Raw genomic sequence first — 22,427 nt, forward strand, 5'->3', positions numbered from 1 at the left:
AGTGAGTACGCGCGATGGAGAGGAGGTGGTGGTGCCTCCGAGAAGCCCTCCTGACAGGGCGGGCGTCCTCAGAGGTCGACGACGGTGCAGCCAGCGCGCATGCCGGCTATGGGAACGCGGACGTCAACGGAAGAAAAGTGCTTCGCCTCCAGATGGGGGCAACCTGCTCCCGAAGGGGCGGGCTGGATCCCTGAGAACTCGCTTGGCAGGTGGATTCAGCATAACGGCGGCCTGTGTAGGAAGCGAACAAATGTTGACTTTTGCCCTGTAACATTGTATCGTCGGTTTGAACGCTTGAACACGAACGACGTATTTTCTCGTTCACGGAAATGCACTTCTGAGGAAAGGCTGCTCAGACTAGATATGGGACCATAGAGCAGATAATGGATACGATATGTATTGAGGTACCCGTGGGGCAGGTGCATGATATAGCTCTTCAAAAATATTTTATAGCATAAAAGAAGAAAATAGAAACATGGGGCGGGGCACGTGGAAGGGGCGGCGTTGATGATTCAGAGCGTCTTTCTTGGCAAGCCATGTGAGCCGTATTATAAAAAAAAAACTGCGTGTTTAAAAAAGGGTTTCAGTATATTCAACATGCGGTTTCCCGTGCTTTTGATTATGAACACCTCTGAGTTATGATTATCCGGGTATGGTTAACTATATTCTGCGTGCGCAGCCAGTTTTTTGGCCAGCCGCTAGCTCAGGTGCAAAGGAAACGATGCACCTGTGCACACCAGGACTGCACAGCAGTAGCATCTCAAGCACGGGTTACCTAGTTTTTCACTGATGTAGAGTGCAATAGTCGTGAAATATCCTTAGCCTAGCTGCCATTCCCCGAAATGAGGCATATGGAGCAAGAGCAGTCTGCAGACTGCATGAAGGTCTGCCGTGCGCAGGCACATGGTGAATTACAAGACCACGGATCCGGGAAGGCGTGGTTTGGAGCCACCTGAACCCGCCACAGACAATGCCGTTCCGGTTTCGATGTTAGGAAAAACGCAGTGACTGTCGCAGTTATCAGTGGACCCCTCAACTGCGCTGCGGGAGAAAAAATGCAGGAGGGTAAAGACAAGACGCAGTGACTGTTGCAGTTATCAGTGGACACCTCAACTGCGCTGTGGGAGAAAAGATGAAGGAGGGAGTGAAAGAAGGCAGAGAAAGACAGGCCGCAGCGGAAGACTCCGGATTAATTTCGATCATATGTGGTTCTTCGACGGGCACTCACATCGCAGAGTACACGGGTGTTTTATCGACGCTCTCTACGTTGCGGCTGAGGAGCCCACTTAGAAGGAGTTGCCGCATATTTCCTTCACTCACGACCTTCTCCTCCTCATCCTGCTCACTATATAGCCTGGTGAAATGTGCGCCCATCCACAACTTGCGTCACCGCCGCACCGCACTTGACCTTCAGCTGATAAGCCGAACTAGGAGCTCTACGGTCATGCAGCCTCTCAGAGACCGTTGTATTCGCATGACTGACGTGACCCGAGTTAACTCAAAGCGTAGAACGACTGGATTTGTCTATCGGCACTCTTGATTCGCTGCTGCGAGGAAGGAACATTTTTTTTCAACGAAAAGTATACCAGGAAGCTGCACTCGCTTTCTTTGTTACGACGTGCGGTTGAGCTTATTTTACATATTTCCTCGTTGGAGACCTATACTCCCTTTCGTTGATCCTCGTGAACGCAAAGCGGACACGCAGTAATACACTTGAAAGAAATCTTGGAAAGGGAAACTTAAGGAGCCGAGAAGAAGAATCTAGAAACATCGGTAACGGTAGGAAAAAACTGTAACGTTGCGCGGTCAAGCGCACTAGCTCGCTCGTACGCCTTTGACAGTGGAGAGAAGCTGGAGGCGAGGGAGGAGTCGCCCCCACTCACTCTCCTCTCTCTTTCTCTCCCGAGAAAATCGCGTAACAAGGTCGAACGCGACTAAAGGAGACATAAAAGAGAAGAGATAAAGGCGCCCAACAAGGCTGGCTGGGAATGAAAAAGGAGAAGAAGCGAATGCGGAAATGGCTGCGTATACCGTCTGCGTGCGATTTCGAAAGACTAATCCCAAGTGCGCCACGCGACGATCTTATCGGAAAGCGGGCCTTATCATGCGCTTTTCGCGGGAACACTTGTGCCACGGCGGCGACACGTGTGTACGGTTGGAGGGCCCCTATCGCTTGTGTACACAGACATTCGCATTCACTGAGAGGAAAGGATGCCTGTCGTCTATAGGCGCACGCCATATGGTAGAGTGGCAGCCACTAGAACTGCTAGTTGGCTGGAATATGCAGGCACACCACTGCAGCGGAAAGAGTGAGAATGTAGTGATGGGCCCGGATCTGAACGCATATATCTTAGATATCACGTACTTTGGAACTGTTGCTTAACAGGAGCGCCCAGCAAATGAATAAACGTAGAAAGTAAGACGGAATGGAAGGAAGAATTAGCAAAAACGAAAAAGAAAGTAAAGAATCTTTGGTCGAAAGAAAGACAGAAAGATAGAGCAAGCAAACAGAAAGTGGACGCAAGCAGAATGAAGCGCATTCAGAGCCATCGAGGTCCATCGGAGGAAGAGTGGGGATATACGAGGAAGAGCCATACAGTCCATCGGGGAAGAGTGGGGGATATACTAGGAAGAGCCATCCAGGTCGATCGGAGGAAGAGTGGGAAATATACTAGGAAGAGCCATCCAGGTCCATCGGAAGAAGAGTGGGGGATTGTACTAGGAAGAGCCATCTAGGTCCATTGGAGAAAGAGTGGGGGATATACCATGAAGAACCATCCAGGTCCATCGGAGGAAGAGTGGGGGATATACTAGGAATAGTCCGTCCAGGTCCATTGGAGAAAGAGGGGGGATATACCATGAGAACCATCCAGGTCCATCGGAGGAAGAGTGGGTGATATACTAGAAGAGTCATCCTGGTCCATCGGAGGAAGAGTGGGGGTATACTAGGAAGAGCCATCCAGGTCCATCGGAGGAAGAGTGGGGGATATAATAGGAAGAGCCATCCAGGCCCATCGGAGGAAGAGTGGGGGATATTTAGGAAGAGTCATCCTAGTCCATCGGAGGAGAGTGGGGGGTATAACTAGGAAGAGCCATTCAGGTCCATCGGAGGAAGAGTGGGGATATAATAGGAAGAGCCATCCAGGTCAATCGGAGGAAGAGTGGGGGATATACGAGGAAGAGCCATACAGGTCCATCGGGGGAAGAGTGGGGGATATACTAGGAAGAGCCATCCAGGTCGATCGGAGGAAGAGTGGGAAATATACTAGGAAGAGCCATCCAGGTCCATCGGAAGAAGAGTGGGGATGCACTAGGAAGAGCCATCTAGGTCCATTGGAGAAAGAGTGGGGATATACCATGAAGAACCATCCAGGTCCATCGGAGGAAGAGTGGGGGATATACTAGGAAGAGCCGTCCAGGTCCATTGGAGAAAGAGGGGGGATATACCATGAAGAACCATCCAGGTCCATCGGAGGAAGAGTGGGGGATATACTAGGAAGAGTCATCCTGGTCCATCGGAGGAAGAGTGGGGGTATACTAGGAAGAGCCATCCAGGTCCATCGGCGGAAGAGTGGGGGATATAATAGGAAGAGCCATCCAGGCCATCGTAGGAAGAGTGGGGATATATAGGAAGAGTCATCCTGGTCCATCGGAGGAAGAGTGGTGGGGTATACTAGGAAGAGCCATCCAGGTCCATCGGAGGAAGAGTGGGGGATATAATAGGAAGAGCCATCCAGGTCAATCGGAGGAAGAGTGGGGATGTACTAGGAAGAGCCATCCAGGTCCATCAGAGGAAGAGTGGGGGACATACTAGGAAGAGCCATCCAGGTCCATCGAGGAAGAGTGGGGATATACCAGGAAGAGTATAGGCGCGGTAACTGTCTTGCCTGTCAGAGTGGCTACTTCAGCCGCGCTGCTATGGAAGTGTTAAAGCAGGTTGAAAAGAGAGAGCGAGAGAGGATAGAGAATATACGCCTTGTGACACATGGAGAATCCCAATGTGTTGCTCATCGGCGTAATTTCGAAGGACAAAAAAAAAATAAAGAACCTCACACAGTATGGGCAGCCTGAAGGCTTCCAGACGCACTCCGATAAAAAAAATATCAAACTGGTCCGTGCTACTACATGCGACTTTGCTGGAAAACTTTCCCGTTCGTGGTCTCCTTATGATTTTTCGACAGCAGTTTTTTAACCTGGGATAAGTTAAACTTTCATCTGAAAACGACTGATTAAAGCGGATCTTTGAGCTGAGTTCAGAAAATGCCTGTCAGGAGGGGTCAAGACTTCGTTCTTTAACCCGCATGAAGGAAAATAATGAGCGAATGAAGGAAAAAAAAATGTACACCGACCTTGGGCAACCAGTTGTATCTTGTTTAGAGAGCCAGTTCCGTTTGAAACGTTTTCATAAACTACAAAACTTCTATTCTTTTCAGGAATGTTCATCTAAGGACTCATTGCAAACACCTGCCGCATAATGCGTAGTGGTATGGTTCTCGACGTTGAGGTGACCTATTCTAAAGAGGCTTTTGCTTTCTCTCTTGCCTTCACACACTCACCTTCCGCTGCCTTCACAGCGGGGTCACGGTGGACCCAGCAAACATAGTGGAAAACACAGCAAACTCAGCAAGCATAGTGGAGGGCACAGTGGTAACACTTCACAACCTCCTTCTCCTCTGACTTCACTGGGGCACTGTGACTGAAACTGTGATGTGGAAGCACGACTACCTTCATGCGGCATTGGGCCTGTTTGTGAATCGTGAGACATGTTTAAAATTGGCTACAAAGAATGCTTTGAAGTTGATACACAAGCTTTTAAGAATAAGAGAGTTCTAAGTCTTCTTCCACGGCCTCGTATAAATGTTATTCTCGAATTTTACTTCCTTATTTTTGTTTAGATTGCTTTGCTTCAGTAATGTGATTAACGCCGTAATAACCACTAACACACCGTTATCATCATCAGCCAAGTTGTGCCCAGATCAGGACAAAGACCTCTACCGTCAAAGTCCGATCTTTTCTTACGGCAGCCTCGGCCACTTTGTCCAAGCAAACTTCATACTTAAATCTCGTCTGTCTGCAAGCTATGCCTTCAGCTACCACAGCTACCCACCACCCCCCACCCCCTTTGCAATTTTCTTCGTTTCTTTAAAAGCTCGCGCGTAGCAAGTCGGGCCAGAGTCGATTGATTCCCTTCTTATTTCCGGTGTAGTATACGTCACTTGAGGATCGTTTAGTAGCCTCTGCTTTCTTTCTGCCTCGTAACGTTATTTTCGTCTGTCATCACCGACAATCCTTGTACAGCGATTAAATAAATAAAGAGACAAATCGGGTGCAGGTCCGATTTCTTAACCTCAGGAAAGACACCTATTTAATAAGGCCGCCCATCAGCCTTGAGCCGTTCGCGGCGACGGCGGCGGCGGGTGGGCGGCAAACATCGTCCTCACACCGAACGGAAAAACGAGAGAGAAGCGGGGAGAGAGGGGGGTGCACGCATCCCAGTTGAATAAACGGGTTGATCTGGCTTGCGGAGCGCGCTTTTCGTGTTCTCCCCGTGTAATTTCTATTCTTCATCCGTAACACTGAACGCCCTAATTTCGTGAGATTTCCTCCGTTTTCTTTTTTTATTTTTTGTCCTCTAGCGCTTTTGGCGTTGCCCACCTTGCCAGACTCGTGTGTTGATTCCCAAGTCTAGGGCAGCGGCGCAAGAGGAGCAATAAAGGAGACCAGGCGCGCGAACGTAGCAGTCCAATTTCGATTCCACTTCCTGGTCTTCCCGGTCGCATTACAAAACGGACGGCCTCCACAGTCTCTCTTGTTCTTATACCCGCAGTCGGTCTGCCTGGAGAGCGAGCCGTGCCAGCGGCGACCCAATGAGCCAGCCGGGGCGACGATGAGTCGTTTGAGGTCAGGGACAGCGCACCGGCAGGAGGAGCGTCGCATCGGCTCCGGAACCCCGGTAGCAACAGGTGCGCGTGTCGCCGGCCGTCGTGCACGAGCGCGGAACGTGTCGGGCTTCACCGCCTCACGCTGCTCGGCCGGTTACTCATCGTGTTGCCGCCGCACGACGAGGGAACAGCAGGCTGCCCGCTGCTGACGAGTTCGACGATCTCGGCGAAGCCTCCGCAGCGCGAGCTGGTGTCGAAAGGAGATCGTGTATGAAGCGCAGCTGAAAGAAAGACAGAAACAAAGTAAGAAAGAAAGAAAGGAAGTAGAGGAAGAAAGAAAGAAAGAAAGAAAGGAAGGAAGAAAGAAAGAAAGAAAGAAAGAAGAAAGAAAGAAAGAAAGAAAGAAAGAAAGAAAGAAAGAAAGAAAGAAAGAAAGAAAGATTTATGGGGTTTAACGTCCCAAAGCGACTCGGGCTATGAGGGACGCCGTAATGGAGGGCTCCGGATAATTTAGACCGTCTGAGGTTCTGTAACATGCACAGAGATCGTGCAGTACACGGCCTGAAACATTTCGCCTCCATCGAAATGCGACTGCCGTGGCAGGATCGAACTCGGGTCTGCGGGTCAGCAGCCGCAGACCATAACCACCCAGTCACCGCGGCGGCTAAGAAAAAAGAAGGAAAACAAAAACAAAACAGAACGACTATAGAGCGGATCCTGCGACCATCTAGTATGTTGTGCTCTAACGATAGCCTCTGTGAACCGAGAAGGTGCACATGTCTGCACGGCAACCATGCACGAGGGGCTCGAAAGGCGCATGCATACGTAGTGTATGCATCAAGGTCTCTGTGCGGTCCTGTGCACTGGAATATGCGTCTTGCTTCGAAGTCCATATTGGGGGGGGGGGGGGGGGGGGTGGGGGATGATGGAGAAGTAGGCTGGAGTAACACACCTCAGCTTGGTACTCCTTACTAGGGGAGAGGATAATCGGTTATGCCTAATGCGCAGAGTTCTAAAGAAATGCTTGCCCTGTGAGCTATCAGATATATTTCTGTTTTTTTTTTTGCAGCAGCCAGCAGTGTGCTGATGACTTTCTTTGGGGAAAAACGGCATTTGCGTCGTAGAATGTAGTTACTGAAAGCTCTTGCGTTCATCTGCTGACCATGAGCTTGCTGCCAGGTTTAACCGATCACTGGGATCTGTCATGAATGTTCCATGTGCACTGCTATCATGGCTACGAACATGCCTTTTACAAATTCGTCAAATTCGACCTTATCACTCTATCCAACTACTATTGTCACTTTTCAGCACCAATTTCATCTCTTTTTACTAGCCTCCATTCCTAAAAAATGATTGCTCTATGTCTGCACTTAAACACCGAGGCATCTCTGTTCCCTGTGGCGGCCTCATCTACTGGGGCGAAGAGGGGGGTCTTAGAACGGAAAAAAATACGCCCGATCGTTACTCCTTTCGTCTTCCGATTTAGTTACGATTCAAGTTCCCGCAAGGCCGACTTAGCCTTCGAACACCCTCTGTCGAGGCTGCTCTAAATAATCTCTTGAAACCCTACAGTGGAAACCAGGCGCGGACACGTGCCGATGCTTAATTTGTGGTAGAAGTTTCCATCACTTGTACGAGGAAGGCGGGGGAGCAAATGCGGGCCTGACATGTCTTGCATAAAGCATGCAGCAGCAGCACGCATGAGCTGCATACAGCGGCGCACAGCAAAACGTGTTGCAAAAGCATAGAGCAACCACATACAGCAGCAGGATTCATAGGCAGCATACAACAACAGCTTACAGTGACAGCATAAAGCATACAGCAGCCAGTTTTGCATGCAGCGGAACGTTGTACATACAGCAGCAGCAGCAGCAAATATCGTCCACGGCTCCGTGGTTCCGCTAGTAGATTTCGTCCCCCAAGCACACCAGCCCTCGAAAAGCAAAGGTGGTCGACCTTGAACACGGTGCGTTGGAAGCGCTTTTTATGTTGCGCTGGGAGTAGTTTTCCTACATGTCGATTAGACACTGACGCATGCGGAAACGCCGGCTGGGAGTCTCGACGCGCAAGGCTCTTGGCAGAGACGAGCGAGAAGGGGACCGTTGCAACGGCGCTTTCGGTACATCGCTATCAGGCACGAAAGAAGCGAGTTCGAGAGAGGCTTTTGGCAGAATTTGTGCCCGCCCTCTTGGCGCGTACGGATGCACACAAAAAAAAGGAGGAGAATTCTTGATCAGCCGTCGCCATAATTTGAGAGCGTCTCACGAACACATTTGGTGGTACGGTTTCGAATTGTTACCCCCTGCCCAACTGGTTTCGGAGAAGTTACAGAAATTCTGGGCGTCGCTAGGGCAGGGAGATAGGTGCTTGATGAGTGAAATCGAGCCAGCCATATTGAGGAACAAGAAAAAATTGCATAATGCGAAAGTGTCCAGCTAAGATAAACGTGGCGTGCTGAGTGCAATATTAACGCTCTTAGGAAACCGAGAGAAAGACAGTATAAAGTGAACTAAAAAAGAAACGAAAAATCCCCAAAGCGCGTGCTTGATTACGAAACACTGAGATACACGTCATAAAAACACACAAAAAGAAAACACTAGGAGGCTTTCAACAATTGCGACATGAACACCGGTCGGAACCTGTTAGGAATTTTGTTTTTTGTTCATTTCGCAGTGTGCGAGGGCGGGGAGTTGATTTATAGAGAGAAAAGAAAAACTGCTGCTGAACAGAATGATAAGAAGCATGCCAGAACTCCGTGATACTGGAAAAGTACAATGAATTAACGTAGGTCCTGTGCCTTGTTCAGTACAGCGAGCATTGCTTTAGAATTCGTGAGTGCATGTGGACAGAAATCCAGATCTTTAAACAAATACCTACTAAAAAAATTCGTCATTTTTTGAATTTTTAAATATTTCAGACCTTCGTAATAAGCTTAGCTTCTTTTAGCAACCGCATGAAGACTGCTTGTCGCGCTGACATCTGTCTTAGACGCCTGTTCACATCTGTTCCTTTGTACAGGAACCTTGATACAACACACCTACTTCCTTACTTTCTTCACATGGTTGAAGCTTTTTCGATACTTCTGGAAGTAGGCTGACAGGAGTGTTTGCAAATTTAGAGCATTGAAACTTTTCAGTGGGCAAATCCATTTCTGGAAAACGTGTTGCACCGTGCTGTTCTGTCTTGTCCGTGTAAAACTTCCCGCTCTATCAAAATCAGCACTGTTTTTCCTCGTATTATATTTTTACTGGAATTTAATGTCACGTGTACTGGCAGTGTCTGGAACATCTGCAAACGTTGAGTAATGCTGGGGAGGTAGAAACAATAGGATTATGCTAAAGGATTTGATATAATGCCTAAAGACACAGCTCGGCAAAGGAGACCATTCTAACCCTGAGCTATTGCTGTAGAGGCAGCAACAAAAGGAGGTAATAGCGGCACAGCGACACATCGCATGTGCGAAGCGAAGCAGGTTTAGAGCCTCTCAATCGCTGTACCGCCAGCTCTACTTATAGAAGTGCGGCCGGATATTGCTGCTTTGCAGTGTAATTGCTGTCGCGTACATCTGGACAGAGAAGGTATATGCAAAGAGAGAGAGAGCAGGGCAGAGAAGCAGAAATGCAAATGACGACAGAAGTGCCTTCTGAACTTTATCACGACCCGTAGTCAGCAGTGCAAACCCTCGTGGCATTTCCGCACACGCGATTCCCCTGCGCAGGCGTTTACGCAACTGCTTCGGGTGCATGTGTCCTCGTGGAACACCCGAGGCTTGGTCTGCTAGTGCGTGCACACAGCACTGCTGCGCACGCGGCGGACAGAATATTGGCGCCCGCCCTACTGGTCGCCACGACGCAATTTATCTTCCGCGCACGAGTATGAAAGTAGTAAAAAAAATTCCAAGACCGCGAGCGAAACTAAACGAAAAATCAGTTTGTTTTCCGCGTTCGCGAGTCGTTCATGCCTTCGCCCGTACGGAGGAGGAGGGTGACTATGGCACCTGGGCAGAGAAAAAAAGCAAAACAGAGTCGCAGCGTCATCTGTGCTATGGATTGTTTAGCATGGCGACCACGTTACGCGCTCTGGCGACAGATGAGCGTCGCGAGGAGGCGCCTCGTCTCACGCATGCGATACTCGCGGCGCCGCTCCTCGGGCCGCATCACTCATCGCGCGCGCGGCGCCGAGCACAACGGGCTGAGCCGTCGGTCCGTCACCCGCGGTCTTCCTTCCTTCCTTCCTTCCTTCCTTCCTTCCTTCCTTCCTTCCTTCCTTCCTTCCTTCCTTCCTTCCTTCCCTCCTTCCTTCCCTCCCTCGCTCCTTCCTTTCTTCTTACTTCCTTCCTTCCTTCCTTCCTTCCTTCCTTCCTTCCTTCCTTCCTTCTTTCTTTCTTTCTTTCTTTCTTCTTCCTTCCTTCCTTCCTTATCCTTCCTTCCTTATCCTTCCTTATCCTTCCTTCTTTCTTTCTTTTTCTTTCTTTCTTTTCTTTCTTTCTTTCTTTCTTTCTTCCTTCCTTCCTTCCTTCCTTCCTTCCTTCCTACTTTCTTCCTTTCTTTCTTTTCTTCTTCTTTCTTTCTTTCTTTCTTCTTTTCTTTCTTTCTTTTCTTCTCTTCCTTCTTCCTATCCTTCCTTCCTTCCTTATCCTTCCTTCCTTCCTTATCCTTCCTTCCTTCCTTCCTTCCTTCCTTCCTTCTTTCTTTCTTTCTTTCTTTCTTTCTTTCTTTCTTCCTTCCTTCCTTTCTTTCTTCTTTCTTTCTTCCTTTCTTTTCTTTTCATTCTTTCTTTCTTTTCTTTAATTTTGGAGTCGGTGTCAGCTGGCTCTGATGAGCTCCAACTGAGTACTGTTCCCTAAGACACGCAGACCACTTACGCCCTGCAGTTCTGTCACTTCAACTGCGGAGCTATGGAGAACTTACAGCTCTCCCAAGACGCATCTTCCCGCGGACGTGACGAGCGGCGGCTCTCTGGTACGAGGAGCACTCTTGGCCAGCCGTGAGCACAAATCAAAAAGAGGAGGGCTCGTGATCTCATCATTTATTCAGAGATGATCCCCCGCGATGATTTTTCATGCAGTGACGCCAAGAAGGCCATGGACACAGCACAGACCATCTGTGGACATTTCCGTCGCCAGGAAAGCAGGCTTATTCAAGTGACCATTAGCCGTCCCGTCCTGTCGGGAACGTAAAAGCGAGCAACTGGCGAGACAATCGCCAGATTGCAAAAAGTACATTAATAAACTCGCGGTTGGGACCGATACAAGAGTCTAGCTTCAGCTAAGCCCAGCGGCGGCCGATCAAAGCAGAAGAGAGTCGGTGATGAAGAATCGTCGGAAAGGAAGGGGAGTTTTCGACCCATGAAGGTGTGATCGTAGTCCATCTCGACAAATTGTATTTGGTGTGGTCACACAAGCCAGTTAGTACCGTTCTCTCTCACAGTAAGCCCTATATCGAGAGTTGACAGTAATGCTTCACCGATTACAATGGCGGACAACGAAAAGCCGCACTGACTGAGGCTAAAAATACTGACTGGACTCGAGGGTATAACAAACAAACAAACAAACAAACAAACAAACAAACAAACAAACAAACAAACAAACAAACAAACAAACAAACAAACAAACAAACAAATAAATAAACCGTGTGAACAGTTTCAAAGATAGATCACAACAAGGAGATGAAAATGACCCTGCCCGTAACTCCGTCTAATAGTTGTTCATAGTAAAATTCCTAGCTATGATTCTTCATGGCTATGGTGATGTTTTTGCAGAGCAGCAACATACGCATTTATTGCTGAGAAAATGGGATTTAAAAAAATTCCCCTCCACTCGATTCAAACTCGTGACATCGAAATGGACTCCGTTGGCTGCTGGTCCCTCGTCTTTTTTTCCGCTGGTAAAATTTATTCTTCGACATGTCATGGTAAAATTTATTCTTCGACATGTCATGCTTATCAAGAGGAGAAGAGGAGGGACAAGAGGAGAACTACACAGGACAAGGCTGGGACCAGCCTTGTCCTGTGTAGTTCTCCTCTTGTCCCTCGTCTTTTTTTCGGCTGGTATAATTTTTTCTTCGACGTGTCATACCAACTGGCCCTCCTGTTCTGAAAATGTTTATTAATGGCTGATAAGCATGACATGTCGAAGAATAAATTTTACCATGACATGTCGAAGAATAAATTTTACCAGCGGAAAAAAAGACGAGGGACAAGAGGGGAACTACACAGGACAAGGCTGGACCAGCCTTGTCCTGTGTAGTTCTCCTCTTGTCCCTCGTCTTTTTTTCGGCTGGTAAAATTTTTTCTTCCAGCCTTGTCCTGTGTAGTTCTCTTGTCCCTCATCTTTTTTTCGGCTGGTAAAATTTATTCTTCGACATGTCATACCAACTGGCCCACCTGTTCTGAAAATGTTTATTAATGGCTGATAAGCATGACGCACCATTCCATCTGGGAACCTTTAGAGAGAAAAGCCTTCGTTTTTTGCCTACATACTATACGATGACGACGACTTGTGTAAAGCAGCGGATTTAATAAATCTCAGTCAATCGTACAGCTTCGCTGCATGCAATCGCGATGCCAGTTGTTATTTGTAACCTTGGCCGCTTCGCTCTCTCGTAGCTGTGCGGGCCCAGCCCGACTTGCCCTAAACGAACGTGCGGATCGATTGCACCCGAGTTCAACTGGCCCCTGGGCATGTTGGACGGGTTCCACGTGGCAAGCGGCGGCGGCGCTGCAGGTTGATCGTGATTTCAGCAGCGACGCTTGATAAGGGCCGGACGAGCGTCCCACCGGAAAGTTCTGCTTGAGCATCGCGCCAAGGCATGGGTGTCCTTGCCCACGGACTTTGCGTTGCCAGTGCCCGCCGTGGCGGAGTACTTTGTGTTGGCTGAGACCTCGGTTGCCGTGTCAGCTCTTCCCATCATGCTTTTGGGTGCTTGCTGTGCCAGCTGTCTTCCTGTTGCAGTGCCTGCGAACATCGGCTGTTGAGGTGCTGATGAGCCATGATTCGGGATGCCCCTATGCCGATTCCAGTCCGCCTCAGAAGTCTTGGAGACGGAGGCACAAGCGACTCTTTGCGTGAGTTGGCGCAGCGTCAGGGGCCCCGTACTGTGTACCACGTTGATTGAGTACTTTGTGTTTACCGAGACCTCGGTTGCCGTGTCAGCTCTTCCCATCATGCTTTTGGGTGCTTGCTGTGCCAGCGGTCTTCCTGTTGCAGTGCCTGCGAACATCGGCTGTTGAGGTGTTGATGGGCCATGATTCGGGATGCCCCTATGCCGATTCCAGTCCGCCTCAGAAGGCTTGGGGACGGAGACACCAGCGACACTTGCGTGAGTTGGCGCAGCGTCAGGGGCCGCGTACTGTGTACCACGTTGATTGAGTACTTTGTGTTTGCCGAGATCTCGGTTGCCGTGTCAGCTCTTCCCATCATGCTTTTGGGTACTTGCTGTGCCAGCTGTCTTCCTGTTGCAGTGCCTGCGAACATCGGCTGTTGTGGTGCTGATGAGCCATGATTCGGGATGCCCCTATGCCGATTCCAGTCCGCCTCAGAAGGCTTGGAGACGGCGGCACCAGCGACTCTTTGCGTGAGTTGGCGCAGCGTCAGGGGCCGTGTACTGTGCACAACGTTGATTGAGTACTTTGTGTTTGCCGAGATCTCGGTTGCCGTGTCAGCTCCTCCCATCAAGCTTTTGGGTGCTTGCTGTGCCAGCGGTCTTCCTGTTGAAGTGCCTGCGAACATCGGCTGTTGAGGTACTGATGGGCCATGATTCGGGATGCCCCTATGCCGATTCCAGTCCGCCTCCGAAGGCTTGGAGACGGAGGCACCAGCGACACTTGCGTGAGTTGGCGCAGCGTCAGGGGCCGCGTACTGTGTACCACGTTGTTTGAGTACTTTGTGTTTGCCGAGATCTTGGTTGCCGTGTCAGCTCTTCCCATCATGCTTTTGGGTGCTTGCTGTGCCAGCGGTCTTCCTGTTGCAGTGCCTGCGAACATCGGCTGTTGAGGTGTTGATGGGCCATGATTCGCGATGCCCCTATGCCGATTCCAGTCCGCCTCAGAAGGCTTGGAGACGGAGGCACCAGCGTACTTGCGTGAGTTGGCGCAGCGTCAGGGGCCGCGTACTGTGTACCACGTTGTTTGAGTACTTTGTGTTTACCGAGATCTCGGTTGCCGTGTCAGCTCTTCCCATCATGCTTTTGGGTGCTTGCTGTGCCAGCGGTCTTCCTGTTGTAGTACCTGCGAACATCGGCTGTTGAGGTGTTGATGGGCCATGATTCGCGATGCCCCTATGCCGATTCCAGTCCGCCTCAGAAGGCTTGGAGACGGAGGCACCAGCGACACTTGCGTGAGTTGGCGCAGCGTCAGGGGCCGCGTACTGTGTACCACGTTGTTTGAGTACTTTGTGTTTGCCGAGATCTCAGTTGCCGTGTCAGCTCTTCCCATCATGCTTTTGGGCGCTTGCTGTGCCAGCGGTCTTCCTGTTGTAGTACCTGCGAACATCGGCTGTTGAGGTGTTGATGGGCCATGATTCGCGATGCCCCTATGCCGATTCCAGTCCGCCTCAGAAGGCTTGGAGACGGAGGCACCAGCGACACTTGCGTGAGTTGGCGCAGCGTCAGGGGCCGCGTACTGTGTACCACGTTGTTTGAGTACTTTGTGTTTGCCGAGATCTCGGTTGCCGTGTCAGCTCTTCCCATCATGCTTTTGGGTGCTTGCTGTGCCAGCGGTCTTCCTGTTGCAGTGCCTGCGAACATCGGCTGTTGAGGTGTTGATGGGCCATGATTCGCGATGCCCCTATGCCGATTCCAGTCCGCCTCAGAAGGCTTGGAGACGGAGGCACCAGCGACACTTTGCCTGAGTTGGCGCAGCGTCAGGGGCCGCGTACTGTGTACCACGCTGTTTGAGTACTTTGTGTTTGCCGAGATCTTGGTTGCCGTGTCAGCTCTTCCCATCATGCTTTTGGGTGCTTGCTGTGCCAGCGGTCTTCCTGTTGCAGTGCCTGCGAACATCGGCTGTTGAGGTGTTGATGGGCCATGATTCGCGATGCCCTTATGCCGATTCCAGTCCGCCTCAGAAGGCTTGGAGACGGAGGCACCAGCGACACTTTGCGTGAGTTGGCGCAGCGTCAGGGGCCACGTACTGTGTACCACGCTGTTTGAGTACTTTGTGTTTGCCGAGATCTTGGTTGCCGTGTCAGCTCTTCCCATCATGCTTTTGGGTGCTTGTTGTGCCAGCTGTCTTCCTGTTGCAGTGCCTGCGAACATCGGCTGTTGAGGTGCTGATGAGCCATGATTCGGGATGCCCCTATGCCGATTCCAGTCCGCCTCAGAAGGCTTGGAGACGGCGGCACCAGCGACTCTTTGCGTGAGTTGGCGCAGCGTCAGGGGCCGCGTACTGTGTACCACGTTGTTTGAGTACTTTGTGTTTGCCGAGATCTTGGTTGCCGTGTCAGCTCTTCCCATCATGCTTTTGGGTGCTTGCTGTGCCAGCGGTCTTCCTGTTGCAGTGCCTGCGAACATCGGCTGTTGAGGTGTTGATGGGCCATGATTCGCGATGCCCCTATGCCGATTCCAGTCCGCCTCAGAAGGCTTGGAGACGGAGGCACCAGCGTACTTGCGTGAGTTGGCGCAGCGTCAGGGGCCGCGTACTGTGTACCACGTTGTTTGAGTACTTTGTGTTTACCGAGATCTCGGTTGCCGTGTCAGCTCTTCCCATCATGCTTTTGGGTGCTTGCTGTGCCAGCGGTCTTCCTGTTGTAGTACCTGCGAACATCGGCTGTTGAGGTGTTGATGGGCCATGATTCGCGATGCCCCTATGCCGATTCCAGTCCGCCTCAGAAGGCTTGGAGACGGAGGCACCAGCGTACTTGCGTGAGTTGGCGCAGCGTCAGGGGCCGCGTACTGTGTACCACGTTGTTTGAGTACTTTGTGTTTACCGAGATCTCGGTTGCCGTGTCAGCTCTTCCCATCATGCTTTTGGGTGCTTGCTGTGCCAGCGGTCTTCCTGTTGCAGTGCCTGCGAACATCGGCTGTTGAGGTGTTGATGGGCCATGATTCGCGATGCCCCTATGCCGATTCCAGTCCGCCTCAGAAGGCTTGGAGACGGAGGCACCAGCGTACTTGCGTGAGTTGGCGCAGCGTCAGGGGCCGCGTACTGTGTACCACGTTGTTTGAGTACTTTGTGTTTACCGAGATCTCGGTTGCCGTGTCAGCTCTTCCCATCATGCTTTTGGGTGCTTGCTGTGCCAGCGGTCTTCCTGTTGTAGTACCTGCGAACATCGGCTGTTGAGGTGTTGATGGGCCATGATTCGCGATGCCCCTATGCCGATTCCAGTCCGCCTCAGAAGGCTTGGAGACGGAGGCACCAGCGTACTTGCGTGAGTTGGCGCAGCGTCAGGGGCCGCGTACTGTGTACCACGTTGTTTGAGTACTTTGTGTTTACCGAGATCTCGGTTGCCGTGTCAGCTCTTCCCATCATGCTTTTGGGTGCTTGCTGTGCCAGCGGTCTTCCTGTTGTAGTACCTGCGAACATCGGCTGTTGAGGTGTTGATGGGCCATGATTCGCGATGCCCCTATGCCGATTCCAGTCCGCCTCAGAAGGCTTGGAGACGGAGGCACCAGCGACACTTGCGTGAGTTGGCGCAGCGTCAGGGGCCGCGTACTGTGTACCACGTTGTTTGAGTACTTTGTGTTTGCCGAGATCTCGGTTGCCGTGTCAGCTCTTCCCATCATGCTTTTGGGCGCTTGCTGTGCCAGCGGTCTTCCTGTTGTAGTACCTGCGAACATCGGCTGTTGAGGTGTTGATGGGCCATGATTCGCGTAGCCCCTATGCCGATTCCAGTCCGCCTCAGAAGGCTTGGAGACGGAGGCACCAGCGTACTTGCGTGAGTTGGCGCAGCGTCAGGGGCCGCGTACTGGGTACCACGTTGTTTGAGTACTTTGTGTTTACCGAGATCTCGGTTGCCGTGTCAGCTCTTCCCATCATGCTTTTGGGTGCTTGCTGTGCCAGCGGTCTTCCTGTTGTAGTACCTGCGAACATCGGCTGTTGAGGTGTTGATGGGCCATGATTCGCGATGCCCCTATGCCGATTCCAGTCCGCCTCAGAAGGCTTGGAGACGGAGGCACCAGCGACACTTGCGTGAGTTGGCGCAGCGTCAGGGGCCGCGTACTGTGTACCACGTTGTTTGAGTACTTTGTGTTTGCCGAGATCTCGGTTGTCGTGTCAGCTCTTCCCATCATGCTTTTGGGCGCTTGCTGTGCCAGCGGTCTTCCTGTTGTAGTACCTGCGAACATCGGCTGTTGAGGTGTTGATGGGCCATGATTCGCGATGCCCCTATGCCGATTCCAGTCCGCCTCAGAAGGCTTGGAGACGGAGGCACCAGCGACACTTGCGTGAGTTGGCGCAGCGTCAGGGGCCGCGTACTGTGTACCACGTTGTTTGAGTACTTTGTGTTTGCCGAGATCTCGGTTGCCGTGTCAGCTCTTCCCATCATGCTTTTGGGTGCTTGCTGTGCCAGCGGTCTTCCTGTTGCAGTGCCTGCGAACATCGGCTGTTGAGGTGTTGATGGGCCATGATTCGCGATGCCCCTATGCCGATTCCAGTCCGCCTCAGAAGGCTTGGAGACGGAGGCACCAGCGACACTTTGCCTGAGTTGGCGCAGCGTCAGGGGCCGCGTACTGTGTACCACGCTGTTTGAGTACTTTGTGTTTGCCGAGATCTTGGTTGCCGTGTCAGCTCTTCCCATCATGCTTTTGGGTGCTTGCTGTGCCAGCGGTCTTCCTGTTGCAGTGCCTGCGAACATCGGCTGTTGAGGTGTTGATGGGCCATGATTCGCGATGCCCTTATGCCGATTCCAGTCCGCCTCAGAAGGCTTGGAGACGGAGGCACCAGCGACACTTTGCGTGAGTTGGCGCAGCGTCAGGGGCCACGTACTGTGTACCACGCTGTTTGAGTACTTTGTGTTTGCCGAGATCTTGGTTGCCGTGTCAGCTCTTCCCATCATGCTTTTGGGTGCTTGCTGTGCCAGCTGTCTTCCTGTTGCAGTGCCTGCGAACATCGGCTGTTGAGGTGCTGATGAGCCATGATTCGGGATGCCCCTATGCCGATTCCAGTCCGCCTCAGAAGGCTTGGAGACGGAGGCACCAGCGTACTTGCGTGAGTTGGCGCAGCGTCAGGGGCCGCGTACTGTGTACCACGTTGTTTGAGTACTTTGTGTTTACCGAGATCTCGGTTGCCGTGTCAGCTCTTCCCATCATGCTTTTGGGTGCTTGCTGTGCCAGCGGTCTTCCTGTTGCAGTGCCTGCGAACATCGGCTGTTGAGGTGTTGATGGGCCATGATTCGCGATGCCCCTATGCCGATTCCAGTCCGCCTCAGAAGGCTTGGAGACGGAGGCACCAGCGTACTTGCGTGAGTTGGCGCAGCTTCAGGGGCCGCGTACTGTGTACCACGTTGTTTGAGTACTTTGTGTTTACCGAGATCTCGGTTGCCGTGTCAGCTCTTCCCATCATGCTTTTGGGTGCTTGCTGTGCCAGCGGTCTTCCTGTTGTAGTACCTGCGAACATCGGCTGTTGAGGTGTTGATGGGCCATGATTCGCGATGCCCCTATGCCGATTCCAGTCCGCCTCAGAAGGCTTGGAGACGGAGGCACCAGCGACACTTGCGTGAGTTGGCGCAGCGTCAGGGGCCGCGTACTGTGTACCACGTTGTTTGAGTACTTTGTGTTTGCCGAGATCTCGGTTGCCGTGTCAGCTCTTCCCATCATGCTTTTGGGCGCTTGCTGTGCCAGCGGTCTTCCTGTTGTAGTACCTGCGAACATCGGCTGTTGAGGTGTTGATGGGCCATGATTCGCGTAGCCCCTATGCCGATTCCAGTCCGCCTCAGGAGGCTTGGAGACGGAGGCACCAGCGACACTTGCGTGAGTTGGCGCAGCGTCAGGGGCCGCGTACTGTGTACCACGTTGTTTGAGTACTTTGCGTTTACCGAGATCTTGGTTGCCGTGTCAGCTCTTCCCATCATGCTTTTGGGTGCTTGCTGTGCCAGCGGTCTTCCTGTTGCAGTGCCTGCGAACATCGGCTGTTGAGGTGTTGATGGGCCATGATTCGCGACGCCCTTATGCCGACTCCAGTCCGCCTCAGAAGGCTTGGAGACGGAGGCACCAGCGACACTTGCGTGAGTTGACGCAGCGTCAGGGGCCGCGTACTGTGTACCACGTTGTTTGAGTACTTTGTGTTTACCGAGATCTCGGTTGCCGTGTCAGCTCTTCCCATCATGCTTTTGGGTGCTTGCTGTGCCAGCGGTCTTCCTGTTGTAGTACCTGCAAACATCGGCTGTTGAGGTGTTGATGGGCCATGATTCGCGATGCCCCTATGCCGATTCCAGTCCGCCTCAGAAGGCTTGGAGACGGAGGCACCAGCGACACTTGCGTGAGTTGGCGCAGCGTCAGGGGCCGCGTACTGTGTACCACGTTGTTTGAGTACTTTGTGTTTGCCGAGATCTCGGTTGCCGTGTCAGCTCTTTCCATCATGCTTTTGGGTGCTTGCTGTGCCAGCGGTCTTCCTGTTGCAGTGCCTGCGAACATCGGCTGTTGAGGTGTTGATGGGCCATGATTCGCGATGCCCCTATGCCGATTCCAGTCCGCCTCAGAAGGCTTGGAGACGGAGGCACCAGCGACACTTTGCGTGAGTTGGCGCAGCGTCAGGGGCCGCGTACTGTGTACCACGTTGATTCGCTGTTGGTGTAATGGCTACCGCTGAGCTACCGCATCGCAGGGTATTCGTCAAACAGCCGTATAAACGCCATATGTATACCCACACTTCCACCGAGTGATTCAGTCGAGAATAGGAGCTAAAAGTTGCAATATAGAACGAAATAGACAGGCAGCATGCTAATCAACGCGATGGTAGCATGAAGCAACGCGGACATTAAAAATTAAACTTAAAGATGAAGTGGGCAGAAACTGAGAGTTAAATTATATTCATGGGAAGTTTCACGCTCATTGTTCGGTCATCGTGCTCGGGCCATGCAGAGATTTCCGAAAGAGCGTGCGTTCGAGAAAACTAATAAAAGATGTCGCCACCGTCTGGAAGACGAAGTAATGAACGTTTGATGTTTTGTTTACTAGAATATATATGAATGAGATTAGAGTGAGGTACACCAATGAAAATACGAATTTGTACATTTATGGATTTATAAGTGACGTCACCAATCAAACACCCATTGGATATATCAGTGACGTCCCCAATCAATCACCAATTGGGTTGCTATTGATTTCATATGGCGGCCGCCATCTTGGATTTATCGGTGACGTCATCATTTGGCGGCCATCTTGGATACATCAGTGACGTCACCATTCAATAACCAATTGGGTTGCTATATCGATTTACTATGGGAGCCACCATTTTGAATTCCTCGGACTTAGAACATTGCACGCCGAAGGGAGGTGGTAGCAGACCTCGAAAAATCGAGAAACGTGATGAATAAGAGCTAACGCTCTTAAAAGCTGCGTGCCTCCGTAGCAGGGATTCACTCCTCCGCGACAAAGAGGTCTCTTGTAACGCCGGCTGTAAGGTACCAGGAAAGTGCGCGAAAAAACAGTAGCGCGCCTTGTTCGCGAGCACAGATATTCCTGGCCCCTTTTCCGCGTTCCGGTTGGGAGGACAGACAGAGCAGTGCTCACGCTTGCAGTGCTCACTCGGGCGGGACCGCCGATGCTCGGTCGGGCATTGCAGTGCTGTGCGACCAGCGAAGATTTTGAGCACTACGATGGCATCCGCGATTGAAACACTGGAAAAACATCGTACCAAATATATAGAATAGCGTTCAATGGCTCTTCGTCAAACAGTGGTGAAGGGAAGCTTAACATGTACCATAAAATGGGCAATGTACGCGAGTCAAAGCTCTTGGAGACAGTCCTTGGCTTGCTCTTCGTTTAAGCATGTCGAACAGCCTTTGCTTTGTCGTGGGGGCGAATAAAATATTAGGTTATCCATGTTTGCTGTGGGTATATTGTATTAACATAAAGTGACAGCTTGAAAGGCCATACACTACAGACAGGCCCTCGATACACCAGACAGCAGAGAACGCAGTCGCATATACATTGAAACGTATGAAACGAGAACGCAGCCTACATACATCTCCAAGAAATCTCATTCGGAAATAGGATTCAATTACTAACGAAAAAACACAATTTTTGTAGAGTCAAATGAAAAAGACAAAAAGAGCACACACGACAGCTTTAACAATAGAGAACGAAACTTAACGCAAATTAAATTCACACTCGAAGAAAACGTATATATTGAACGGAAAGTGTGCATTATGAATGCTTTAAGCGTCTCTGCGCCTGTCTGTGTAATGGCGAATTGCGTACAGTGTACTGTGAAAGTCTACGCTGTACAGAAGCGCTGCAAAAAAAGAAAACATCTCGCAGCCTTATAACAATCAGGTTTGAACTTCAACTTCCACTGTGTTTGCTGCACTAACTCATTATATGGTTTCAGGCTTTATGCTTATGAGGTTTTGGGAGGTTCAGGCTTCTGAAGTCTGTCACCTTAAGTAGATATCTGAAGCTCACTGCACGTGCAGATTAATGAGCGCCCCGATGACGGCTCGGTGAAGGGGTGGATCCTTGAGGAAATTTTGTCCGGTATGTTTTGGAAGAGACGTTTGGACTGAATTCTGTTTTCTCACGGGAACAATAAAGCAATGCATGTGATGCGCGGGCCGTCAAGTATTGCAGGAAACAATGCGAGCAGCAAAAAGAAAGATAAGAAAACGCAATGCAGGATAACACGGAAGAAAAACGCGCCTAAGGGCACATCAGCTGGTTGAATATACTGGACAGAGAATACCGAAGCAATGTATTAATAATAATTGGTTTTTGGGGAAAGGAAATATCACAGTATCTGTCTCATAGATCGTTGGACACCTGAACCGCGCCGTAAGGAAAGGGATAAAGGATGGAGTGAAAAAAGAATGGAAGAGGTGCCGTAGTGGAGGGCTCCGGAATAATTTCGACCACCTGGGGATCTTTAACGTGCACTGACATCGCACAGCACACGGGCGCCTTAGCGTTTTGCCTCCATAAAAACGCAGCCTCCGCGGTCGGGTTCGAACCCGGGAACTCCGAATCAGTAGCCGAGCGCCCTAACCACTGAGCCGCCGCGGCGGGTCTGAAGCAATGTACTCAGTGGAATTCCCCGAGGTATAGTGGTGGGGACAGAATTAGTAAGTAGTGCATAATATTGCGGCTGATAAAACCGCTAAAAAGCGCAAGGCGAGGCAGATAAAGAGAAAAACTGGACACTTGACTCAGGCCAGAGAAGGCCGCGAACCCAGCACCAGTCACGTTTCATTTTGTGTCTTACGACGCTGGCTTAACTGCGTCAGAATCACGGACCGATTTCCCTACCGTTCAGCTCTTTTGAGTTCTTAAAGTTTCTAGCGTAATCTCCACTGCCCCTAGTGTGACATTCCGTGTGTACTACGAGGATCCACGTTCGACGGCGCGGCGCAGACGGAGACCCGTGACAGCGGCATCATCAATTACCCCAGCCATG

General features: G+C 51.0%; 1 long non-coding RNA gene across 1 annotated transcript in view; it reads right to left on the reverse strand.

The window, feature by feature from the left end:
* Positions 1–6,009: 6,009 nt before the first annotated feature.
* Positions 6,010–22,427, reverse strand: part of LOC144120787 (uncharacterized) — a 189,859-nt gene continuing 173,441 nt past the window's right edge. The window contains exon 4 of the long non-coding RNA XR_013312485.1: positions 6,010–6,163. This is a non-coding gene — a long non-coding RNA (uncharacterized LOC144120787). The remainder of the gene's footprint in view (positions 6,164–22,427) is intronic.

Source organism: Amblyomma americanum, chromosome 2, assembly GCF_052857255.1.
Source record: "Amblyomma americanum isolate KBUSLIRL-KWMA chromosome 2, ASM5285725v1, whole genome shotgun sequence".
Classification (NCBI taxonomy): Eukaryota; Metazoa; Arthropoda; class Arachnida; order Ixodida; family Ixodidae; genus Amblyomma; species Amblyomma americanum.